The 16,034-nt window shown below is 46.7% G+C and overlaps 1 protein-coding gene across 2 annotated transcripts in view; it reads left to right on the plus strand.

Annotated features, from left to right (window-relative positions):
* The window catches only part of LOC138498471 (zinc finger protein 84-like), a 762,144-nt gene that overhangs the window by 374,530 nt on the left and 371,580 nt on the right, over nucleotides 1-16,034 (plus strand). The window contains exons 1-2 of one of the 2 annotated variants that reach the window (XM_069622220.1): nucleotides 914-1,000; nucleotides 1,826-1,887. The gene's annotated coding sequence lies outside the window, so the exon portion shown is untranslated. Of the gene's footprint in view, nucleotides 1-913; nucleotides 1,001-1,825; nucleotides 1,888-16,034 lie in introns of those variants that run through there. The other variant, XM_069622218.1, reaches the window with a different exon arrangement.

Raw genomic sequence — 16,034 nt, forward strand, 5'->3', positions numbered from 1 at the left:
CCCGATTTTTAAATGAAAATGTTTGCAAAATATTGCTATTTTTCACGTTCTCCCGCCTAAAATCATTCTATCCCCAATGCGTTCCTATGAGGAAATTAATTTATCCCAAATTCTCTCGTGAAATCTCCCTCCCAGTTACCTTGAAATGTATGCACGAGTGCCCTGGAAGCCTACAGCTTGCTATCCATGTACACACCCTGCCGCCAGTGAAGTAACTGGGAGGCCCCTGACTGCAACTGTGAGTACTGCCCCTGCCCTATACATGGACAACAAATATCCACCTTTTGTACTCCTTCAATAAATACAGTTACAACCTCTCCAGGCGTCCTATTGTCCTTCAAGTCCACCACACATGTGCTATTGCTGTATAGCTTTCAACCGTTTGTGTCACAAAGGCAGGTGAAAACACACGGTTTTATTTTTGGCGGGTGAGAGGCCAATTGCAACGAATGGGCATGCTGGAGGACTGGCGGGTGAGTCAGCTGTTACAAGGCGGGTGACACGGCAAAAGCTTGTGATTTGGGAGCTAGGTTCCTTTTCCCGAGCATACAACTCTCTCAGCGCTCAGCACGTGCATGGCTGATCTTTGAGCATGCGCAGTATGTTCCTTTTCCCGAGCATACTTTGGGGATTCTCTCAGCACCTGCTATTGCTGTCTCAGCGCGCGGCACGTTTACTCCTCTTCGTGATCCTTGTTCATACGCAGTTTGTTCCGCGAATGACGCAGGCACGGCTCTGCGTGCGTTTACTGCGCATGCACAAAAGATCAGTATCTCAGCTCAACGCACGCTCTGAGGATCAGTATCTGACCAGTGCGCATGTCTGTTCTTCTGGTTTGTGGCTCGGCTTGGCCGATGCAGATCTTTATCTCGGCCAATCAGCAGTCACTCCTCGAGGTCCTGAGCGGGGGATGGGCTCCTTTTCGTCTTCCTGGGACATCAAACACTACGTTTTCAAATGTGAAATATATCCAGCAGTCAAAGTGGGCGGGAACTAAAGGGTACGCCGTTACCTTTTTTTTTAAAGAATACTTTGTTTTTAAATGCATCCCTACTGGAGTACTGTATATACAGTAGTATTGGAGACTCGAACCTGGGCCTTCCCGGTATCAAGCCAGTGTAGCTTTGCACTGCTCTATCTCTCAAGTGTTTGAAAGGGATAAGTTATTTCGATAGACTGCGATGTAAACCCATTGCCAAACAGCCAAGAAGCCCAGTTTGACAGTGATCTGGATATGCCTATGAATGATTGTGGGATCTTGTTTGCAGGCAATGGGAAGGGTGTGTGTGTGTGTGTGCATGTGGCTAGGCATGTTCCGAAGAGGTGTGACCTGTGAAGGGGATGCTGCATGGAGGTGCAGGCTGAATGGGACAATGACACACTAATGGTGGTCATTTAAATCCATTTTCTTTCATTTTCTTCACTTTTACTAGAACTGTTGTAAAACACAATGTTGCAGGGTGCAGTGGAGGACAGGAAGGACCCATGAGTATGGGGGAGTTAGCAGAAATGGAGGCAGGGTGAGGGAACATCGTTCCAGACATTTTTTTAAAACATTTTGACCACTGAATCCTTCACAATCTTTTAAGGAATAATTGGGGAATAATTTGCTGTAGGTGAGTGACCAGCGACTATTCACTCCTCTTGGTGAGAAAGCAATCATCTTTTTTGGCTACGTGTTAAGTTGTCTCTACTTGTTCTTCATAAACCTCCAGTTAATCCTGTCTTCTGTGTATGTGATGGAGGATGCATTACTGGTGGGGAGTGGAGATGTCTTATGTTTGTAGTATTTAATTACTAACGTAAGAATGTCTTCCATTTCTAGATCTAAACACACTATTGTGTCATCCTACTCTGCACAACGTAAGAAGCACAGGCACTGAAAAGGTAAATAACTCCTGTAGTTTGTTTCTCTGCACAGGTTGCTCTATGCTTCTGAGATAGCCTGTCTCTCACCCTGCGTTCCTGGACCCTTCATGTGCCCTTCTCTCCTGTCTTGTCTCTATTTCTCTTTCCTGCCTGGAAGTGGTGTCCAGATCCAGGTTTAGGGTCCATATATGTGGCTCAGTGGACTAATGCATTCTCTAGAAGGATCCATGTGTGTGTCCTCATAGTCACTGGTCCACTCAGCCCTTCATCCATCCAAGATTAACAGAATGAGTACCGCTGAGTTGTGTAACAATGAACATCGGTTAGCATCTGTCTATAACACCAAAATACACCAGTGGGGCGGGGGGCAGGGGGTTGCACTCTACTAATGCACCTATTATTTTATGTTAATACATTCCTCTGCTGTCCTGTTAATTAGTAATTCGCTATTGAACCTGTATGGTGGATCACAGCACTTTGCTATAGGGGTGGAGGAGTGGAGCTCTACAAGTGAATTAAATAGGCACATTGGTAGCTACAAGTAGTGTTGGTTGTTCTCCTTCCAGATCACCTAGGGAGCAACGGAACGCCGGATCTGCACTTGGACATCTATCTGGGTGTTGTTTCGTGTCTAGGCATGAATGAGGGAGCATTCTGGAGTGGAATTGAGAGCATGAGGTAGAGTCGATGGAAAGGATGGTATGGAGTGCGGAAGTATGACTGACCCACACTCCCCTTGCCTGCACAGCTTCAGGTGATTGAAAAGGAAGCCGTTTTTCACACTTGTGAAGGGAGGTGTGTCAAGGACAGTGAAATGCACACTTACACGCGTTCATGAACGGTTAGGCATTCAGGTGATCAGAGTATTACAGGCTCCTGAAATTATCTGTGTCCCTTATTTATTAACTTCTTGTCTCCAGTTATTGGAAATAATGACCAACTGGCATTGTTAGGTGTAAGGACCCCCTATTGGCTAGCATCCCGTGTGCATTCCCGATGAAGACTCACTTTGAAGTACTTTCCCACACATTGTCCTGTGAGGGACGCTCCAAGATGTGGCTCCCTCAATTGGGCCTAGGTCTTCATCAAGCCCCCGCAGCTCACACCCTGCAGATATTGTTGCTGACAGCAGCATGATTCAGTCATAACACGTAACAAGCTCTACATGATGTGCAATGTGAGTGATCTAAAATCCTGATATTGGACCATCCTGGCAGGAGGGGTGAGGGATGGACCTCATCCGTTAAGGCCTCAATCACTGATGTGACAAAGGCTTTATGTGAAATATAGCATTAAGGGTTTTGGTTTTAGGCCAGATTAACCTGACCTTGTTGTTATGGTACCACCTGCTGGGGGGAACGTGGATATTTTAGAACCAAAATATTTTGTTTTCAGGAATAATCTCTCTCTCTCTCTCTCTCTCTCTCTCTCTCTCTCTCCCTCTCTCTCTCTCACACATACCCACACTCGCCTTACTGTAAATCATGCTGCTGTCAATAACATGTAAAAGTGGGCAGCAAAGATAGGTACCCTACTCATTCCAAAGAGAGGAAATCCAGATTTTTATTATGGAAAATGTGTTGCTATCTTGGGAACTTTGTTTAAAATGCCTGCCGGATTTCTGTCCTCTCATTGTCCCTCTTGTCGTTCCTCAGCTGCCCTGGACTTTTCGGTTCCCTTCTTTTACTCTTCTTACACTTCAGCATTGGAATGCGCTTCCACATTATATCCGTGCATCCTCTACCTCATTCTGTCTGTCCTTCCTCTTCCTCATTCTGTCTGTGCACCCTCTACCTCATTCTTTCGGTGCATCCTCTAGGTATCAGATTTTTTTATTCCCAATTAAAAACTCCTCTTCTTCTCTTTCCTTTAATCAGCCAGCTTTGGTTATTGATTTGGTTATCATGCTTCATTTTATTGGACCATTGTATTTTGAATTTTTGGAATTGGCGAAAGTGCTCAATAAATTAAATACAAAATACAAAAACTGCCTTAAAAAAGCAAACATACAGTTGTACCCTTCTTATGGAATAAGGCCTCTAGCGCTTAGTCTTTCCCTGTTAAGGTAAGTTGACCCAGCGCCCTTCGGTTATGATATGATATGATATAGCATTTATTATGCGCCTATACACAAGTTGTTACACCGTGGCGACACTGGTCTCTTTGGCAGCGCCGCCGTGTGTACGGAGCGATACGATCCAATACGTCCAAGATGGCCGCGGATGTCCGTGCCGTTGTCCCCAGAGACACGGATGGCTGTTCACGTGATCACATATAGTGAAGGAAGTACTGCTACCCACCGCGTCGCTACTGCTGATTTCGGCGCTCCGTAAGTTCGCTGCTAGGAAATTCCTCGCTTACCTTGTCAATTTCTTGCTCTCCCTAACTGCTACCTATTGACTCTCTTCTGTTTAGACTCTCCTCTCCTTTCTCATCTCGGCCCCATTCCGGGTCTGGTTTTCCCAAACACCCGTTCCCCGCGTTACTTGTTCCCATTGGCTGAAGTTTAACCTCTTTTTCTATAAGGGAGGGCTTAATTTACTGTTCTCGGACTACAATATTGGCAACTGGTATCCCCGGTCGCCTTACTGTTCTTTGTAACCTCAGCATAATCCTACATTAAGTTCCAGCCTGTGAGTGTTACCTCTCCTGAGTCTTTCAGCCTGTCCTTCACTATTGAATACTTATCTGTCTTTTCTGCTCATGTAGAGAGTTCATCTCCATTACAAGTTGTCAGCTACACCGAAGACCTCTACTACCTCAAGACCTCTTCACCTGTGAGCGACATCGTCCAGGGTTTTCTTCCCCAGAGGGTTTCCCTGAGGGTTTTGCTCCTTCCCACACTGGTTCTGGATTGTTCCCAGTGTGGGGGGAGTAGAGCTGTCTGGGGGTACTTTCATTTCAGCATTTGTATCCTCCAAGGGAAGTCGCTGTTAAATCAGGTTAGTGATAATTTCAAGATTGAATGTTGTCAAAGAAGTTACCATCTAACAGATAGCGACACCATAGAATTAGGAACTATACTTGAGCTTTCAGCCTTCCCATGGAGCAACAAATGCAGCAGCTTATGGCTGCGATGCAAGCCATGTCCCTCGAGGTACAGTCTCTTAAGCAAGATAATGCCCAACTTAAGCAACAGGTAGCTAGAGCTTTCTCTGAGTCACCTCCAGTCACTTTACAAATGGGCAAATTTGATGGGGATCCTCACAAGTTGAAGGAATTTCTGGATAGCTGTACCATCCAATTTACCTTCAAGTCTCGTTTTTTTCCCACTGATAAGGACAAGGTGGGGTTCTTAATATCCCATTTGGCTGGGCCTGCATTAGCCTGGGCTACCCCGTTGGTCACTTACGCTAATGCCATTCTTGATTCTTATCTAGCCTTTACTAATAGTCTAAAGTCCATGTTTAGCCGACAAGAGGTCGCTGTTACCACTCAGGAAAAATGACTTGATTTGAGACAGGGCTCTAAAGACCTTATGTCCTACATCACTCAGTTTAAACAATTATCCGCCGAGACAGGTTGGCCTGATGATGGTCTCCTCACACTTTTCCGACGAGGACTGTCTGAAGATCTTAAAGATGAGATTGCCAAAGTTCCTCGCCCAGCCAACCTGGCAGATATGATTACTCTCACAATGCAGATAGACTACCGTCTGCACGAACGCTCCCATGAGAAAAGGAAGGGAAAGAGTGTTCGGTCAATACAAGAATACCATCCTCCCGCTAACAAGCCCTCATCAGGGGATGAACCGATGCAAATCAGATCGGTTCAAGCCCCCCTCTCTAGTATTGAGAGAGAAAAACGAAAGACCCTTGGCTTATGTATGTATTGTGGATCGTCTTCACACATTTTACACGATTGTCCCATAGTTGTCCCATAGTTCCACCTCGCCGGGCACCAATCTCGGTGACGGGAAACGCCAGGGTCCTGCCATAGGGGGGAAAATGGCAGGATTACAGACACAGAGTTCCCCACACAGATTCGGATTATCTTTAGAACCAACTTCCGATAACCAGACAATGGTAGTTCTCTCCCTAACCATAGTGTTACCAGACGTAACATTAAGGGGCATACCGGCATTAGTTGATTGCGGGGCAGCAGGGAACTTTTTGGATGATCGATGGGCTGCAGATAGAGGGATCGCTAGAGAGGCCAAATCTTTGGCCACATCTATTCAAGGGGTAGATGATAATCCCTTAAGCTCTGGACCCATACGAGAACAGACTAGACCAGTAACCTGCATGATCGCTTCCCACAGAGAATCTATGGTGTTTGATCTGATCAAGACCGCCCATTTCCCGGTCATATTAGGTCTTCCTTGGCTGCGGGTCCATAACCCATACATTAATTGGGCAGCTGGTACATTATTTTTAGGCTCGGAACATTGTGTGAATAATTGCCTTTCTCATGATACTGTTGGAGTTCAGGTCCCTTCGGAGATAGTTAGCCCTCTCTCGGCACCGCTGGTCAGTCAGCTCGACTTATCCCAGAATGCCATCAATCTTACCACACAGTGTTTGCAGCACCCGAATATCCGACGCTACCACCCCATCGGAGAGACGACTGCCATATAGACCTATTACCTGACACTCCTCTCCCTTTCGGACGCATGTATGTACTATCTCAGCGAGAAAAGAAGGCCCTCAAAGAATATCTACATGCAAACATTCAGAATGGACTCATAACAGAATCCAAATCCCCGGCAGGAGCCTCATTATTTTTTATTCCAAAGAAGGAATCTGAAGAACTCAGGCCCTGCATCGATTATCGGGGCCTCAATAAGATCACTGTGCCCGATAAATATCCGATGCCGTTGATAACTGATATACTAGAAGCAGTTCAGGGGGCTTCTGTCTACACAAAACTGGATCTCAGAGGTGCGTACCATTTGAAACGGATAGCTCCAGGTGACGAGTGGAAAACGGCTTTTCGGACACCGTTTGGCCATTATGAATATCGAGTGATGCCATTTGGTCTGGTCAACGCTCCCGCTGTTTTCCAGCGATTCATGGATCATTTGTTTGCTGACATGCTCCTCCATTTTGTTGTCATATATCTGGACGATATTCTGGTCTTTTCATCAAATAAGGAAGAACATATTCGACATGTCAACATAGTCTTAGAACGCTTTACAATCCAACCTCTTATATTGCAAAGCCGAGAAGTGTGCCTTCCACCAAGATAGTATTACCTATTTGGGATTTGTACTGTCTGCACAAGGAATCTCCATGGATCCTAAGAAGGCCTCTGCGGTATTGGAGTGGCCTTCTCTGACGAGTATAAAGGACATACAACATTTTCTTGGTTTCGCGAACTTCTATCGGAAATTTATTCCCAATTTCTCAGAGATCATTCTTCCCATCACCAGACTACTAAAGAAGGGAGTTGTTTTTACATGGGACAAGCAAGCCCAAGAAGCCTTTGAAACCTTGAAAGGATTATTCACATCGACTCCCGTATTGTCAACTCCAGATCAGTCTCGGCAATTCATAGTAGAAACTGACGCCTCTCATCACGCATTAGGGGCCGTTCTGTTACAAACTTCAGAAGAAAGGGAGGAAAGACCAGTGGCCTACTTATCCAAGACCTTTAATCCTTCGGAAATAAACTACTCAGTTCTGGAGAAGGAGCTTTTAGCTATAAAGAGAGCTTTTGAAGAATGGAGACACCTTCTCCTAGGCTCTCCCTTTCTGGTCCAGGTACGCACTGATCATCATAACCTCAAAGTTCTTCAGCAAGCCCAGACTACCAATAGCAGACAAGCAAGGTGGGCTCATTTCTTCCTACCATTCCGGATTGAATTCACGTTCCTACCGGGATGTCAAAATCTACAAGCAGACGCCTTGTCTCGAAAGGACACACCCATTCACAACTTTCGTTCGGAAAGGCTATTTCCAAAAGCTCAATTCATCGCGGTACTTAAAGAATTTCTTCAAAAGCTACATCAAGACACAACTCAACACAGGCAATTATGTGAGAGTCTGGAAGCAGCTCACCATCTCACAAAGGATCAAGGGTATTTCTTCTATGGGGAACAGGTCCTGGTTCCTACACCTTCCCTGCAAAAGGAAGTCCTACAGATGTGCCACGACTCCCGGGCAGCCGGGCATCGCGGCTATCAAACTACTCTTAATTTTATTAAGCAACATTTCTGGTGGCCCACCTTATGCTCTGATGTCAGGGACTACGTAGCAGCATGCACCGTATGTATACAATCCAAAACTCCTCGATCTCCACCATTCGGTTTACTGGCTCGCATGCCCATCCCGGAGAAACCCTGGCAGGTGATTTCCACAGATTTTATTGTGGATCTCCCCTCTTCCTCTAAATACACTACCATTATGGTCACTATTGACTATTTTTCCAAACTGGCACATTTTACACCGTTAATCAAGATCCCAGGAGCTTCTCACATGGCCAAGCTGTTTATTACAGAGGTATTTTCTCGACATGGTCTACCAGACACCATAGTATCGGGTCGAGGCCCTCAATATGCCTCTCGTTTTTGGAAAGAAGTCTGTCACGCATTGGGAATCAAGAGGGCTCTTAGCTCGGGATACCACCCCCAGACCAACGGACAGACTGAACGCCTCAACCAAACCTTAGAGTGTTACTTACAATGTTTTGTTTCAGCGGCTCAGGACATTTGGGTCGATCTACTTCCATTAGCGGAATTCGCTTACAACAACTCTATCCATTCTGCGTTGAAGACTAGCCCTTTCCACTGTTCATATGGCTATCACCCTTCCTTTGTTCCTACGGTATCCCCTTCCTCTACCAGTTGCCCAGGGGTCGATGATCTTATATCAAACATACAGAAGGGCCATCAGATCGCTCGTTTATCCCTCCAAGCTGCACAAGACAGAACCAAACGGTTTGCTGATCGTCATCGCCGTGTGATGCCGGAACTAAAGGTGGGAGATTCAGTTTGGCAAGTCGCACGGTTCCTCCCAAGGCACTTAACTCCATCTAAACTATCTCCGAAATTCTTTGGCCCTTTCAAGGTGAGAAAATTAATAGGAAATACAGCGGTTCGTCTGACTTTGCCCCTATCATGGTTTCGTATACATCCAGTCTTTCATGTCTCTCAAATCAAGATGTCTGTAAAGGATCGTTTTCTACGTTCTAATAAGGCACATCCTCCCCCGGTTATGACAAACACCGGCCCAGAATATGAGGTGGCCAGTATCGTTGATTCTCGTTATTATAGGGGCCGCCTTCAATTTCTGATAGACTGGAAAGGCTACTCTCCTGCTGCGAGAACATGGGAACCTGCTTCGGGGGTTCACGCCCCTAGACTCATACAACGATTTTTCCGGTTCCATCCTGGGAAGCCGGGTTCACCCCCTTTGAGGAGGGGGCATACTGTTACACCGTGGCAACACTGGTCTCTTTGGCAACCCCGCCGTGTGTACGGAGCGATATGATCCAATATGTCCAAGATGGCCGCGGATGTCCGTGCCGTTGTTACAGAAAACGCTATCGACCTTGCACGCTCCCCAGAGACACGGATGGCTGTTCACGTGATCACATATAGTGAAGGAAGTACTGCTACCTGCCGCGTCGCTACTGCTGATTTCGGTGCTCCGTAAGTTCGCTGCTAGGAAATTCCTTGCTTACCTTGTGAATTTCTTGCTCTCCCTAACTGCTACCTATTGACTCTCTTCCATTTAGACTCTCCTCTCCTTTCTCATCTCGGCCCCATTCCGGGTCTGGTTTTTCACCGGCAAGTTATCGCTCCCAACATCCATTCAGGCTGTCTTCACTTTCTGCTTTCCCATCCAAAGTAAGTTAGCGTGTTTTCCCAAACACCCGTTCCCCGCGTTACTTGTTCCCATTGGCTGAAGTTTAACCTCTTTTTCTATAAGGGAGGGCTTATGTTACTGTTCGCGGACTACATTATTGGAAACTGGTATCCCCGGTCACCTTACTGTTCTTTGTAACCTCAGCATAATCCTACAGTAAGTTCCAGCCTGTTACCTCTCCTGAGTCCTTCAGCCTGTCCTTCACTATTGAATACTTATCTGTCTGTTCTGCTCCTGTAGAGAGTTCATCTCCATTACGAGTTGTCAGCTACACCGAAGACCTCTACTACCTCAAGACCTCTTCACCTGTGAGCGACATCGTCCAGGGTTTTCTTCCCCAGAGGGTTTTCCTGAGGGTTTTGCTCCTTCCCACACTGGTTCTGGATAGTTCCCGGTGTGGGGGGAGTAGAGCTGTCTGGGGGTACTTTCATTTCAGCGTTTGTATCCTCCAGGGGAAGTCGCTGTTAAATCAGGTTAGTGATAATTTCAAGATTGAATGTTGTCAAAGAAGTTACCATCTAACACAAGTGTTTCAAGGCGCGACGAGGCAAGGGATGGGGAACAAAGGGAAGACAGAACAACGATCCTACTAGGCCAGGTATCATTCAGATCGCAAAGGGCATGGGGAGAGGGAAAGGGAAAAGTGCGTGGGGAAGGGAGAGGGGAAAGTGCAGTACATGGGATAATAGAATAAAATAAGATATATAAAAATGCCACTGGTGTCAAGTGCAAGGTAAGTGCAGTCATAAGTGCTAGTAGGGGGACTGTAGGGATACAGAAAACAGTCCCCAGTTGCAGGGGTTACCAGGGAGGCAGTGCAGGTGGGCAACTGGCAGGGCCTGGGCCTGGGCCTGAGAATCAGAAAAGGTGGCCAGGTAACCAGTGCCGTTTCAGCCAGGAATCTAGCAGGGGAGAGGGGGAGAAAAAGCAGAGGCAAAGAGGAAGGTTTTGAGGTGCTTCCGGAACCGAAGATGGTTCTCCTCAAGTTTCAGGGAGGCTGGAAGGTTGTTCCAGAGGGAGGCCCCTGCTGAAGAGAGAGATCTACCACCAACTCGTTGCTTGGAGAAGCGACTGACCCTGCAGGAGTTGGATGCGGACGAGCGAAGAGCTCGAGAAGGAAGATATTTAGGAAGAGAGAGTTGAAGGTATTGCGGCCCCAGAAGGCCTTGTGGACAATGCAGAGGGTTTTGAACTTAATCCTCGTAGCCACTGGGAGCCAGTGAAGAGATTTCAGTCCTGGAGAGATACAATCCCTAGGCTTGAGGCCAAGTACAAGTCTCGCAGTCCTGTTCTGGATCAGTTGCAGAGGGCGGAGAGTAGAGGCAGGCAGATTTAGATAGAGGCTGTTACAATAGTCCAGCTTGGAGAGAACCAGGGCTCTGGAGACAGTGAGCTTCTGGGGGAAGGAGAGGAAAGGAAGTATACCTCTGAGGAGATGGTAGTGTGACTTCTTAGAGACGTCGGAGATGTGAGGCGAGAAGGAGAGGGTGGAGTCAAAGAAGGCTGCAAGGTTTTTTGCCTTGCAGGTGGGAGTAGAAAAAGGGCCAAGAGAGGCCGGCCAGAGAGCTGCAGGGAAGGAGGGAGCGGGTGTGCTGATGAGTAGAATCTCAGTTTTACTGGCATTAAGGCAAAGGTCAATGGCGGCACACCACTCATGGATGGCAGACAGACAATTGGAGATGAGGGAAGGAGAGGAGGAGGCCGAGGGTAGGCTGATAATGAGCTGGGTTCCAAGAATATATGTTTTGTAGTGAGTCACAAGTCTTTAAAGTGAAGAAACAAGGGGTGCAAAGCCAGCATATGAGTAAACAGTTCCAGTGATGAATGAACAAGTTAAGTGTGAATGATTAGGCGTCCTTTCCCAATCCCATCACTCTAGTACAGTGGTCATCAAACTTTTTCTTACTGAGCCTGTCCCCACACTCCTTGAGTAAAAATATTGGTTCTGGGCCCACACATACCGGTTGCCCCTGCTGCCCGGGGGACCACAGGATGTCTAGGGGGCCCACATATTAGAAGATTTTTTTTACTGCTTATAGTTTCCATTAAAAACAGTCCCCTTATCCTTTTTTCTATTAAACCAGTCATCTTAATCCCGTTTTTAAGATGCTGGTGCCCCCCTTGGAAATCCTTCACACCCCCGGGGGCCAGCCCTCAGTTTGAAGACCGCTGTTCTGAAGGCCAGTGGAGTACCCTTTGCCAGAACTACAGCAATCATATCAGGCAAGGCAGAGGTAGAGGTCAAAAGCCAAAAAGCCCTCCAAGTGACATTTGTCAAAAAAGAGATAACACAGAGCGTGGTATGCTAAATGCAAGGTAACCCAGTTTATTACAATACCCTGGGAAAAATCAAGATAAAAAGCCAAACTCTCACTCCAGAATTCTCCAATGTTTGACAGAAAACAGGAGGTTATATAACATGAATGAGTCACTGCGATGTCGAAGTTATGAAAACATATTGCTCCTGCTCATTGGCTCCCTCTACTAAGCTACATATGTGTTAGGAAGAATTCTCTGTTTAGGCTGAATTTCCTAACCTAGTGAGTCCCCCAGCAGCTTTGCTGGATTTTGTGGGGTTTATGTTTTTCTCCTGCCAAGAGTGAGACTCTTTTATCCTCACTCTTGGACATGACTTGAGAGTGTTCTCTGTGACTTGCTATGTGCTTATGGGCTGGGGGGGTAATTTTCCCCATAGGCCATCATTGGTTTTTGAATATGTGTTACACAGCACCCTCAGTGCAGTAGCACAGGGGTGTCTTAGAGACCCCCAAACATAGACTCCACACCCTGGGACTGACTACTGTCTCCCTGGGTCTGTAAAGTTACCATTGACTTTACTAGTCTTAATTTAGGAACTTAACCAGTACAAACCATCTTACTGTGGAAGTACTGGTAGGGGCAATTAGATTGCCCCTGGGTCTGTTGTCGAGGGGGTACTGTCCCGTCCCCCCTCGCCAAGTTCTGGCTGGTGGCAGTGGATACCACGGAAATATTCCACCGGAATATTTCCCAATGGGATTTCCCATTGGTTTTTGATGCACCACTTTTTGGTGCAATGTTAAATATACCGCCGGTTTATTTATTTAATATAAATTCACCGGTTGGGATTTTTTGCCGGAACTCACCGCCAAAATGGCGTCTAGGTTCACTTCAGTAACCCTGAACCCGAGTCGAGCCTTTGTTCCACTTTTGGCGGGCTTCTGCACAGAAGCCCTCCAAAGTGGTGCCATTCTGTCTGGGTACCACAGGGGGTGTGGGAGGGGGTTTAGGCACCCTGGACCGAGTTGCCTTGCCAACTCAGGTCGCACTCTAGTGTGATTGGCCCAAGTGGTGAGCCACCCCGCTCACCACTTAGCATGTTTGAGTGACAGCTAGGCTGTATAAATGGGGGTTTGCTGCATAAAAGCAGGGTTTTTGGGACTGGTTCTTCGGAAGTCGCCACAGGACCTAAGAAGCCGAAGAGGGAGAAGCCGAGCCGACCTGCCAAGACGACACCACCGGTGAAGCCCTGCAGAATCGTCTCACCACTTTTCCCGACGACAGAGGAGATCTCCCGCCGGAGAGTCTTCTTCCCTTAACTGGTGGGGACAACCAGTTGCTGCCTTCTTTTTGCCGTCCCGAAGCATCTCGTGGCCGCCTTGCCTGTGCCAAGCACCCCGGCAACCGGGATACCACTTTTTACCTCAACCGCGAAAGAGGGGTAAAAATCCTTTGTGACCGGAGAACTCCACGGCTGGCCTCATCCCTGGTAGTGCAACGACCTGCAGCCTTCCTCCCCGTCGAGATCACCTCTTCCTCGGGACGACGCCGCGACTTGCACCCACTACCAGGAACGACTACCACCGCTGGAGGAATCTTTCCACTTTTAAAGGTACTGTGATCCGCCCGGCCTCCCTTGCCACCGATTGTACGGGGTAGATTTAGCCCTCGGCTCTCGAACCTGGGTAGGTCTGGGACACCCTAACTAAACTTTTCAGAACCATAGTAAAACCGTTTTCTACTCACCTGCAAAGACTTGTGACATTGTGTGATCTTGGGCACATTTTCGCCTGGCTCCCTCTAACGCGGGCCCCAAACTAATTCCCCTTGTTCCACTATTGACTGTCTTTGCCAACCTTATGTGAAAAGTGTTTTACCTAACTGCTCTCTTTATTTCTGCCTTTTCCCTCCCTTTTGGTAATACTTGTTGGAGTACCATCTAACGTTAAGCGCTCACCTCTGGTTGGAAATAAGTGGTGTTAACTTAGAATTGTCCAGCAAACGATTAGGGATGTACATATGAGTAATAGTAACTGTGTTTGACTTTCTTATCTTTTCTAAATGTGCTAGTGTAATTTATGAGTGTACCTTTAATAAATAAGTTTATACTTTTACACTTAGCTCTGGTCAGTGTTTGCTTATGCTATTGTACCTCTGTACCTATTATGTATCCTCTGTATACTGCCTAACTCTTCTTGAGGGAAGTCTGACTGCTCAGCCACAGCTACCACAGTGAATCTGTGCGGTGCAGACTGCTACCAAGTGGGTTTACTGCCAACACCTGTAGTCTTAAATCTTTTGCAGTGGTCCCAGAGGGAACTGCACAGGTTTCTGCCTAACAATATGGAACCTATATGTGCACAACTATGGATTGGACAACCTTTATCTAAGATCCCACCCCTCTACCTTCCCCTAAAAAAGTGCTACATCATCATGTATGGAAATCAATTTGTAGGCCCTAAATTACTTCTGCAGTGAAAAAAGATATGTGCTAATGGGGTACAATGTGATCACACTATCCATGAACTGGCTGCATGCTGACATGTGTATCTAGGTACAAGAGAGGGAGAGACAAGCATGTTGCTTTATTTTAATTAAATCAAATTGCCCATGTTTAACCTCCCATGCCATGAGTGCCAAGGCTTAAGGCCTTCGTACGCCATCCCATTCTTGACAGATTTATGGATAATTATTTTGCGAGTCATACTATTAAGTTTTCATCGCTGGATTTTAGTTGTTTTTTCTTAAGCCGCTTCTTGCTCTTCCCTTCACGCCTGGCCGGGAAGAATGCATTAATCTTGTCACCTCCTTCTGATATCCTGGGATGCTATAAACTTGAAACGGTTTGCTGCATCTTTGCATCTCGTTTTATCTGACAGCTTGACCGCACACAATAATATCTTATTCGACGATGTACGCTTCCTGCATGGCTCGGCCTTGACATACCTTTGGGTAGTCATCATCAAGCCTGCAACAGCATTTTTCCTGATTTGTTGAAGCGTGTTCAACTGGTCCTTCCTAAAGTTGCAGGGTTGAATTCTCTGCTGGTGCAATCTTTAAAATGGCATTTTGTGTTTCCTCTACAGCACACATTAGCTCTGCATTTATTTGCTGCCTACTATCCTGGTGCATGACTGGCACATCTCAGTTCTCCATATGGGTACGCTGCAACATAACCCTACCTATTATAGCCATGCTGCACCTACATGTGTAGTGAGACCATCTCTTGGTATGCGCTTTTCTGGTATTTTCTATTTAAAAAGACACACTAATTGTGCCAGCTAATGTCCCTACTTGTGTAGCGAACCTAACTATTCATTGTGCCAGCTGCATTTCCTGGAGGAGTTTATGTGCAGTTTCAAATGTGTTCTTTCTGATTTCTAGGGTTTCTAAATTCACTAGGATTGCTTAATTAGGTTGCAGAGGGTCCAGGTGTCATGGATGCAGTTGTCACTTTCAGTCTCTGGATTGGGTCCGGCTAAGTGGGGGTTGCTAGCACTGATTAACAGCATTCACCCATGAATGGGAGGGGATTATGTCAGACAAGTGGGTGTTGAACACGGCCCAAGAATTAGTTGGACCTGCCTCCACGCAATCCTTTCTCAAAGCTCCATAAAGAGGTCCAGGCGCTGCTACGAAAAGGAGCAGTAGAACCATCACCAGCCACTTGGTAAGTAGGGGGGAGTTTCACACGATTCCATTGTACCCAATGAACACACACCAAAAGACCAGTGTTAGGCCTACAGCCAGCAAGAAAATATGTAAAATCCCTGACATTCAGGATGGTTACCCTCCAAGATATTGTTCTTCAAAAGAACGGCGATTACATGGCAACACAATGCATACTTTCCTTTTTTAATGTTCCCAGGTCACTGCAAATATTTGCAGCTTAATGTAGCAAACCATAATTTTCAATTCAAGGTTTTCACCACTTTTTTGTGTAAAAGACCCGGCCCATTCCACATACCTGTAGACCTCCAGACCCCTCCCCTGTCCTTTTCCCATCCTCTTCCCACCTCCCCTGCCTGTGACTGGTTGTCTTCCCCCGATAGCTGTCCTCTTAGTAGAGGAACCCAGTGCAACCGTGCCCGTGCAGCT

Source organism: Ambystoma mexicanum, chromosome 5q (assembly GCF_040938575.1).
Source record: "Ambystoma mexicanum isolate Mex_15411 chromosome 5q, UKY_AmexF1_1, whole genome shotgun sequence".
NCBI classification, from domain to species: domain Eukaryota; kingdom Metazoa; phylum Chordata; class Amphibia; order Caudata; family Ambystomatidae; genus Ambystoma; species Ambystoma mexicanum.